The following is a 9,466-nucleotide window of genomic DNA, read 5'->3' as shown; positions in this document are numbered from 1 at the left end:
GGGTTCAACGGAGGTGCCAGTCCCTGCCTCCACCGCTCCGGCGCCGGCACAGCCCTGGGAACCGGGGCTCCAGGGTGTCAACTCGGAGCCCTTCTCCGCTTCCTCGCCTCTGCCCCTGCCGCTCCGCGTCCATGGTCACCCCATGAACCACCTTCGCACACCCCCAGGAATGTGGCGTCCCGTAAAAGTCCAACCAACCTCGCTGGAGGCTCCCCAGCCGAGCGCGTGAGGCTCCCCAGGTTTCTGCCTCCTTCCTGGGCCCTGGCCCTGCCCCCGCTGAAATCCAGGCACCTCCCCCGACCCCCCTCTCACACACACACACACACACACACACACACACACACACTCAGGAACCCAGAGGGACCGTGTCCCCAGGAGGTGGGCACCCAGAAGCCCAAACACCACCTCCCCCCACACCGGGGCCTCCGCTCCCACCTGCTCCTCCCATTTCTCCTCAGGACACAGGCCCACATTTGGGGTCCTGCTCCCCACTCCTCAATCTGGGGTTCTACAAACCATCTCGTGTCCTGCCCCGGGGCCTACACCCATCCTCAAGGGAACAGGGGGTGCTCTGGGGAGATTCCCCAAAGAAAGTGAAGAGGCCAGAGGAGTCATTCTCCTTGCCTCCACCTTGCCCTCCTCCAGCTCCTCCTAATCCCCAGGATCCAGTCAAGTCCTCTAGCCTCAGGGAAAGCAAGAGGGGCCCACACCCCGAAGTGCCTGTAAACAACGGGAGAAGCATGCAAGCCACTTAAAATACTTCAGAAACCCTACTGGACACCCTACACCTAGCCATGCTGAGACTTCTGGGATACACAGAATTTCCAAGGGCTTTGCTTTGGGCTGGAATTGCATGAACTCAATGCAGAAACTCTGGCCATCTTGTGTTGATAACATTCTGAGGGCCCTGCACCAGCATCGGATGGAGAAAGAAGTAACAGCTGAGCAACCACGACTTAACAAAACCTTTCCACACTTGGAGTTTGTAGTGAAGGAAATAATAACATGGATCTGGGAGGCTCATGTCTTTAAGATAGAAAGAGCTCCTACAAATGAATGAGAAAAAGATGAATAATAACCCTCCCCAAATGGTCCAAGGCCAAAAACATGGGGTACCCACACACACAAAGGAGAAAAAAATAAATTCAAATAGCCAACAAATATAAGAAGATCTGCTCAGCCTTGCTCTTAATGGAATCTTAAAAATTTTAAATGAGATATCATTTCACCTATGAAATCGCAGCATTGAACGCTTGGTGACACCGGTGGTGCTGCAGGTGTGCGGGATGGCTAGTTTCACACGCTCTGGGCGAAGCTGTAAACCGGGACAGGGCTTATGGAAGGCAATTTGGGAACATATATTCCAATCTTGGTCAGCTGGCAATGAATCTACAAAGATAGCTGTCCATCTCAGCACCACTTGTAATGGCAAAAAAAGGAAGCAGCCTCAATGCCCATCAGAAAAGAAGAAACTGGCCGCTCCAGTCTTTACAATGAATAGACTCTGCAGTCATTGCAAAGAATGGGTCGGTCCACAGACATTAATGTGGAAAAGATACGGCGTTAAGTGAAAAAAGCGAGCTGGAAAACAATGTGGTAATGAGATGGTCTCACTTTTTATATATATATATAGCCATATATCTTATAAAGAACATATCTTAGGGATAAACAAAAAATTGTTAAGAGTGGTTCTCGGGGAAATAGGATGGAGCAAGGGTGGGTAGAATGCTTTTAATTTTTACATGCCTTTCTCTGGTAGTTAGCACAAGTTTTATCCTTTTTAAATTGCTTTTTATTGAGGGATAATTGACACATAACATTTATTAGTTTCAGGTGTACAACATCATGACTCCATATTTGCATAGACATTGGTTCTTGCCCCTGGCGAGGAAAAGGCGAGGTTAGGCCTGGATGATCACCAAGGAGGCGCCATCGGGGAACGGGAGGCTGACTGCACCGAGGCCGGAGCGGGGAGACTTGCAGGGTCTCCTGCAGAGGAGGGGGGCTCTGTGGGAGCAGCCTCTCTCTCATCTTTGAAGAGGAGGCCCACGGAGGGGGGTCTGCCCTCACATCTCCCTCCCACTCAGACAGGAGGCCGGTGGAGACGGGGGAGAGGCGCCAGCACACGCCTGGCGGGGGGGGGGGGGGGGGGGGCGGCGGCGGGGAGAGGCAGGCCGACTTGCCCTGGGCTTCTGGTCTGCTCTCGCCCGGCCTCGGGCTCCTCCTTCTCCTTCTCTCTGACCCAGGCCTGGACAAAATCTCTGACCCACAGGAACAGGGTTTGCACAATAACTTTTCTAAAAGGAAAAGAAAAAGTGAAAAAGCCAACAAAGAGATGGCTGTCTGAGAGCAGGTTTCCGACCAGAAGGCCTCACAGCCTGGCGGGGTGCTGGGTGGGGTCCTCTGGGCGAGGAGGGCTCTTCGGGCCCCCGAACGCCAGTCCTGCAGAGGCAGAGGGCAGGCACGGGGCCTGGCGGGCATTCAGCCTCGGAGCTTCCTGCTGGGGCTCTTTGCTTCCCTGACCCTCAGTCTCTCCTTCATCTGCCAGGTGGGGGTCATGGCACCTTGAGGGTCAGTGTGAGAATGACAAATACCATAAATAAAATGTACAGCATGATGTTTACCATGCAGCCCTGGCCGGTGTGGCTCAGTGGACAGAGCGTCGGCCTGCGGACTGAAGGGTCCCGGGTTCAATTCCGGTCAGGGGCATGTACCTTGGTTGCGGGCACATCCCCAGTAAGGGGTGTGCAGGAGGCAGCTGATCGATGTTTCTCTCTCATCGATGTTTCTAACTCTCTATCCCTCTCCCATTCTTTCTGTAAAAAATCAAAAATATATATATTTTTAAAAAATGTTTACCATGCAAGTGGTCATTAAAAAGCTTATAGTTAACCAATCTGATTGTGGTCATCATTTTGCAATATATACAGACAGGGTGGGGCAAAAGTAGGTTTACAGTTTTGAGTAGGCTAAACCCAAGCTTATTCTTATATTAGTTATTAACTAGAGGCCCGGTGCACAAAATTCCTGCACGGGTAGGGTCCCTAGGCCTGCCTGAGGATCAGGGCCGATTGGGGCCTTCTGGCTGCCGGCTGGGGCCTTCCTTTGTTCCATGCCACCCCTAGTGGTCAGCGCACATTGAAGCGAGCAATCAGTCTCCTGGTCGAACTCCCGTGGGGACAATTTGCATATTAGGCTTTATATATGTAGATTATTGTATTATTTTCCATATGCATAACTGTAAACCTATTTTTACCACACCCTGTATACCAATTTCTGATAAGTTCCACCTTAAAAACACATAACGTTACTTGTCAATTATACCTCAAGGAAGCTGGGGGAAGCATACGTAGCTATATATGATCATCGATATCTCTAAACCGGCCTCACCTCTGCACCTTTGCTCGGGCAACATCTGACTGTGTTGCAGGCCTAGCTGCATGTCACCTCCTTGGTCAAAACTTCTGCAGGCCCGGCAAGCAGAAGCGTTCTCCCCTCCTCTGAGCGTCCGGGCACTCTGTTCCTGCCCTTCCAGCCCTTCCGGGAGCTGTTTGTCCTGTGCCCCGGGGCCCTGGGGGCCCGGGCCAGGATGCTGCCTTGGCTGGATGCTGCCTTCCCATCGTTATGTCCCTGCCCCCAGCACAGAGGATGCTGGGTAAGTCTTGGTCAAATGCCCACAGGAGTGACTTCTCCTCATCCTGACAACCTGCCCTCAGCCCTGAGCACAGGGGTGGGACTTCTTTCTCGCTGGCACCATTCCTGGGTTTGGTTTCGTTCCCAGTCAGACACCTAGTGATGCTGGAAGGGAGGGAGGGGCTGGGATACCAAAGGCAAAGGGGCACAGCTGGAGAGCTGACTCAGGCGGGGGGGGGGGGTGCCCAGGAATGGAGGGTGCCTGCCCCCCAGGGCTGTCCGATCAGGTCATCTGGCCTGGCGGCTTCAGTGGCCCCACACTGGCCTTCTGAGGAAAGGAGCAGACCTGTCCCTCCCCCCGCTGTGCACAGCCGGCTTGTTCCCTCTGGGCCTGGTGCTCCGCCCCACTCCCAGAAGGGCCTCTCCACCCCAGACCTGGGCTAAGGAAAACATCGCGTGTCTGTCCTGCCCCCTGCTGGTCTCTGAGGGAATGGCAAGGTGGGGAGGAAGTTCCAGGGACCCGGTTCCAAAGTCCCTTTGCAAACTGATTTCCCATCACTCCCTCCCTAACGCCGGGCCCCAGGAAAAGCGGCTGCCGTCTGCCCCTGAACACACTCCCCTGTGTGCCCTGACCTCCCGCCTCAGCACAGGCCGTCCCTCTCCAGCAGCGCCCCCTCTTCCCTCTGCTCCAGATCCAGTTCAAGTCTCACCTCCGCAGGCTGCGCGGTTCTGGCCCCTCACCCCGCTGCCCTTCTCCTATAGCGCCCCACCCTGCCCCCTGCAACTCGTGCCCGTCCTAGTCCCATCTGCAACTAGACCAAAGGATGTCACATTGGAGCATGCACAAGCTCAAGGTAGCAAAGGCGCCTGTACACAGTCGGCGCCTAATCAGTGCTGCATGGGGAAGGCGATCAAGCCCAGCACCCCAGGCTTGCATTCCTCCCACCAGCCCCAAGGGCCCTGGGGAGGCCAGCCGGGCGTCTGGACCAGAAGGAACGTCTCAGTGTAATGTGTAGTCCATGATCAGCCCCCCAGCCCCTTGCCCTCCGGGAACTGGGGTCCAGGCATCACCGGTTGTCAGGGAGACGCAGGAAAGGGGCGAGGCCCTGACCTGCAGCCGGAAATGGGAGAGATTTGGGTCCAAGAGAGGCCGACCTCCTCCTCAGAGCAGGCTCCTGGGCCTCTCCCTCCTCCCCACCCTTCTTCTGTCCTAACCTCTGGTTCCTATTAACCTTTTAAAAAAAAAAATTTTTTTTATTGATTTTTACAGAGAGGAGGGGAGAGGGATAGAGAATTAGAAACATCCATGAGAGAGAAACATCGATCAGCTGCCTCCTGCACAACCCCTCCTGGGGATTGAGCCTGCAACCAAGGTACATGCCCTTGACCGGAATCAAACCTGGGACCCTTCAGTTCACGCCGACGCTCTATCCACTGAGCCAAAGCCGTTAGGGCTAACCTTCTTCATTCATTCATTCACTCATTCATCCATTCATTCCTGTTCACCTATGAGATGGCAGGCACTGGCTTGGCTATGGGCATCACACAGGAAAGATAAGACCCTGTTCTCCGGTGTCTCACTGTCTAGCTCAGTGGTCGGTGAACTCATTAGTCAGCAGAGCCAAATACCAACAGTACAACGATTGAAATTTCTTTTGAGAGCCAAATTTTTTAAACTTAAACTTCTTCTAACGCCACTTCTTCAAAATAGACTCGCCCAGCCCGTGGTATTTTGTGGAAGAGCCACACTCAAGGGGCCAAAGAGCCGCATGTGGCTCTCGAGCCGCAGTTTGCCGACCACGGAGCTAGCGGAAAGGGAATATCTTCACCAACATCTCCCGCTACGGCCTCTGATGGAGATACAGAAAGAGATGTGTCTCGGATCACAACCCCTGGACCAGCTGAGGGGCCAGGGGCCCAGGGCACCTTCTGGTGGAGGGCAGTGTGAGGAGAGATGAGGAATGAGGAGGCCTTAGCCAGCAAGGACCGGGAGGCAGACGCAGGTGAGGTCTGGAGTCGGGTGGGAGGGGTGTGAGCCGAGAGGAGGCAGAGGCAGGCCTCAAGGCCATGGGCAGAGCTAAGGTGTTTGATTGGTTTGGGTTTGGGTTTGGGTTTGTTTTTGTTTTTTCTTAAAGCAACGGGAGCATTTGTAAGCAGGGCGGGACGTGTGTAGCTCTGGATCTTGGAAAGATCTGTTGGCAGAGGTGGGGGAGGGCGGGGAGACCTCACCGGGAAGGTTTGGGAGGCTGTGGTGGGAGGAGGGGAGGGAGGGGGAGTGTCTGAGTTACGGCAGGAACAGCGGAGAAGGAGAGCCTTGAGCAGGGTGGAGATTTAAAGACACGGGACTCAGTGACCGGCGGTGCGGGTGGAGGGTGTACCACAGGCTGAGATGGGGACACAGGCGGAGGAGCAGGTGGGGGCCGAGGGGAGAGCAGGCTCAGCTGGAGCGTGCTGAGCTGGAAATGTCTGAGGGACGCTGGCCGAAGGTGACGGAGAGAGGGCCACGTAGCTGGGTCAGAGGTGCAGAGGCCAGGCCTGAGCGTCCGCAGGGACATACCAGCTCCCAGGTCCCGGCTGAAGCCACAGGAGCGGAGGCACCCGCCCAGGGCCCGTGGGTAAGGAGAGGAGGGAGGCCGGGTGGGAGGTCCTGTTCGTTTTCGGGGTCCCAGAGCAGGTCGCTGAGGGGGCAGGGGTCAAGAACAAACTGAAAGCCATTCACACCAGAAGCTCAAACCCAAGCTTCTCCAGACCGTTCCCTGACCTCTCCGAGCCTCGGCTCCCCATTCATGAAATGGCCCTCTTAGGAACTACTGTGCGATATTACTAAAAGGAAACCGGCCTCAGTTTCCCCCTGGGTCTGAGGTCTCTCCCTGGAACTGATTGCCCCCTTGTCCTCTGGTCTCCCACCTGCGATTCCCCTGCTGCCCAGCAGAGGGGGCACGCACCCCTTCCCGGCGCCTGGCGCTGTGCAGGGCGTAGGACCTGCTCCGCCCAGTGCCTGTCCAGGCCGGCGTTAAGTAACCGCCCTGGTTGCCTCCGCGTCAGTCACAGATGAGAAAACTGTGGTTCCGAGAGCTTCGTGTATTTTTGTTCATTTCACAGAACCAGAATCTGACAGCATCTCCTCTTCTGGAGCCTGCCTTTTCCACCTGCTACACGGAGCAGCCTTTGACCGGGGTGTTGAGTGGCGGCATGGTGGGCATCTCCAGCAGTGGCTTGAACTGGAGGCAGGCGCAGACCTGTGTGATGGAGGCGCTGGTCGAGCTCCGTGCCCTGCACAGCCCTGGCAGTCTGCGAGGCCAGGCCCAGCGAGGGCGACCCAGGGCACTGTCCCTCGTGACAAAGGGATAGAGGGAGCTGAGCCCAGTTCAGGCCCCGCCCTGAGAACCCTGAGGGCATGCCCTCCCCAGAGGCTGCCGCCTCCTGAGCAGCCTCCCCGGCCTGACCCACGGCCCTCCCCAGCCCGCTTGCCTACAAGGCTGCTTGAATCACAGTCCAAGGTCCAGGCCTCCGGCCGAGGGCTCTCCAGACCTCCCCGAGGGCCTTTCCTCCAGGGCTGTCTGGGCAAGGGGGGGGAGGGGGGGCTGGGTGAATCATGGCCCCTGGGACCACCTATCACCCTGGATGAGGGGTGGGGTGCAGAATGGAGGGCAGGGAGGAGGAGGAGGCACATGTTGGAGTCACCCCGTGGGTCCAAGACTGGAGAGAGGCGGACCCAAAGTCACTGAGAAACACCTAGAATGGCATCCTGGTGCCGGCGATTAGAAAAGGTAGGAGAACTAAGGCCTCAGTGAGGGATTCGGGGTTTGAGAGGTCAGGAGGCGGGGTCAGAGTGAGCTAGGCAAGGGGGGGTCAGTCTGAAATTCCAGCCCAGCCTCCCAGTCCCTGGGAGGGGTGGTTCCCAGGAGCCTCTAAGGCTCAGTCTTTGATCCTGAAAACTCAGGCCCCTGACAGCACTCTGGCCCCAGAGACCTGACCATGGCCCTCAAGTCACCCTCCCCAGCCACCTCCTGCTGCCAGACGCCCTTCCCTCCTCTGCCTATATATATAATTGAATTCAGAGACAGGAAGGAAGAGGGGGGAAGAGAATCATTGATCGGCTGCCTCCTGCCTGCCCCCCACTGGGGATCGAGGCCGCAACCTGGGCATGTGCCCTGACAGGGAATCCAACAGGCAACCCTCTGGTTCCTGGACGGACACTCAACCACTGAGCCACACCAGCCGGGCTAAAAATGTATTTTAAAAATAAAAATGGAGGGACATGTGTGCAAGTTGTCTGGGAGCCAAGGGCCAGAGTGCCCCTCAGCCCTGGGCAGTGGGGAGGCGTCCGGAGGAGGCAGAGCTCACGTGTAGGCATGGAAGCACCTGAGGTGTTTCCCGCGAGCAAGGACGGGTCAGGCATTCCCGGCGGGAGAACAGCGGGGCCCAGGTCCCGAGGCATGACTCCACTAGGACTCACCCGTCATTCTCCAGCTGAAGGCAAAGTTCAGGGGACAGGGCGTGGGGAGAGATAAGGAAGGACTCAGCAGCAGGAGCCTCAAGTTCATGACACTGCTATTCCAGGGCGCTGCTCATGACATCTGACTCGGGAGGATACAAATCTCTCATCATCTACTGAGGATCCCTGGGCCGCCGCTGACTGATTTGTCAAGGCCTTCGTTCCGGGGCAACATGATGCCCAAGTGGTCCGAGTCCCGGGTACCAGAGAATGTCACACGGAAGGCTCTCATAAGGGAGTCTCTAAAGTCCCTTGGAATCTAGTTCCTGGGATTCTCGGTGTCCTGGAGGCGATAAGATTGTCCCCAGTAAGTGACAACTATCTCCCGAGTTCTAATAAACGTGTGCAGCAGAGGGCAGTGAGCAAACCTCCAGTGCAGCGAGAGCCCGTCTGCAGGAGGAAGGACCAAAGAGAACGAGAGTGGAGGCAGGGCCCTGGCTGGTGTGGCTCAGTGGATAGAGCGTCGGTCTGCGGACTGAAGGGTCCCGGGTTCGATTCCGGTCAAGGGCATGTACCTTGGTAGCGGGCCCATCCCCAGTAGGGGGGGGGGGGGTGTAGGAGTCAGCTGATCGATGTTTCTAACTCTCTATCCCTCTCCCTTCCTCTCTGTAAAAAATCAATAAAATATTTTTTTTTTCAAAAGAGTGGAGGCAGGGAGGTTGGGGCTGCCCCGCGGTCACAAGCAGAGGGGCTGAGCTCAGGCTGGAGTGCTGCAGGGTGAGTGTGTGTGTGGGGGGGGGGGGGGGGGGGGGCTGTAGTAACTTGCTAAGGGAGTGAAGCTCACAGGATGGGCGGTGGGGGCTGAGGGGGGACTCGGGATGGTCCCAGTCCCCTGCTTGGGTGCTTGGCTGGGTGTGGAGCCCTTGACGAGCAGGGAGCGTGGGAGGGGAGGCCGGGTTGTTCGGAGGGAGATACTGACCTCACGCTGAGTTCCGAGGCGTCTCCCAGCATCTAGCATCGTGCCTGCTTTCCCGTCTTTGCCGAAGCCAGCCAGGCACGGGCCAGAGGTCAGAGGGCATGGGGTACGTGGGGGAGCTAAGAGAGCAGAGGAGAATGGGGGTGGGGTCCCTGCTGGGTGGGAGGGGACAGAAGAAAGGACCAATGAGGTCGGTCCCGCCCGAAGGAGCTCTCAGCCCTCCATGTAACGCCCACGGAGCTCCCGTGCCCGGTCCCCGCCTGCTCCCACGTGGTCCGTGTCCTGGACCACCTGGGCACACACGGTCACGCACACACACATGCAGCACAGGCGCACACAGGCGCACATGCCAGCCCACAGCTCCCCTGAGGCCTGGGTGCCCCTCCAGCGCCTGCCCCCTGACGGCAGAGGCCCGGGGT

Source organism: Cnephaeus nilssonii (genome assembly GCF_951640355.1).
Source record: "Cnephaeus nilssonii genome assembly, chromosome: 21".
Classification (NCBI taxonomy): Eukaryota; Metazoa; Chordata; class Mammalia; order Chiroptera; family Vespertilionidae; genus Cnephaeus; species Cnephaeus nilssonii.
The sequence above is the reverse complement of the archived record's forward strand: the minus strand, read 5'-3'. Positions refer to the sequence as shown.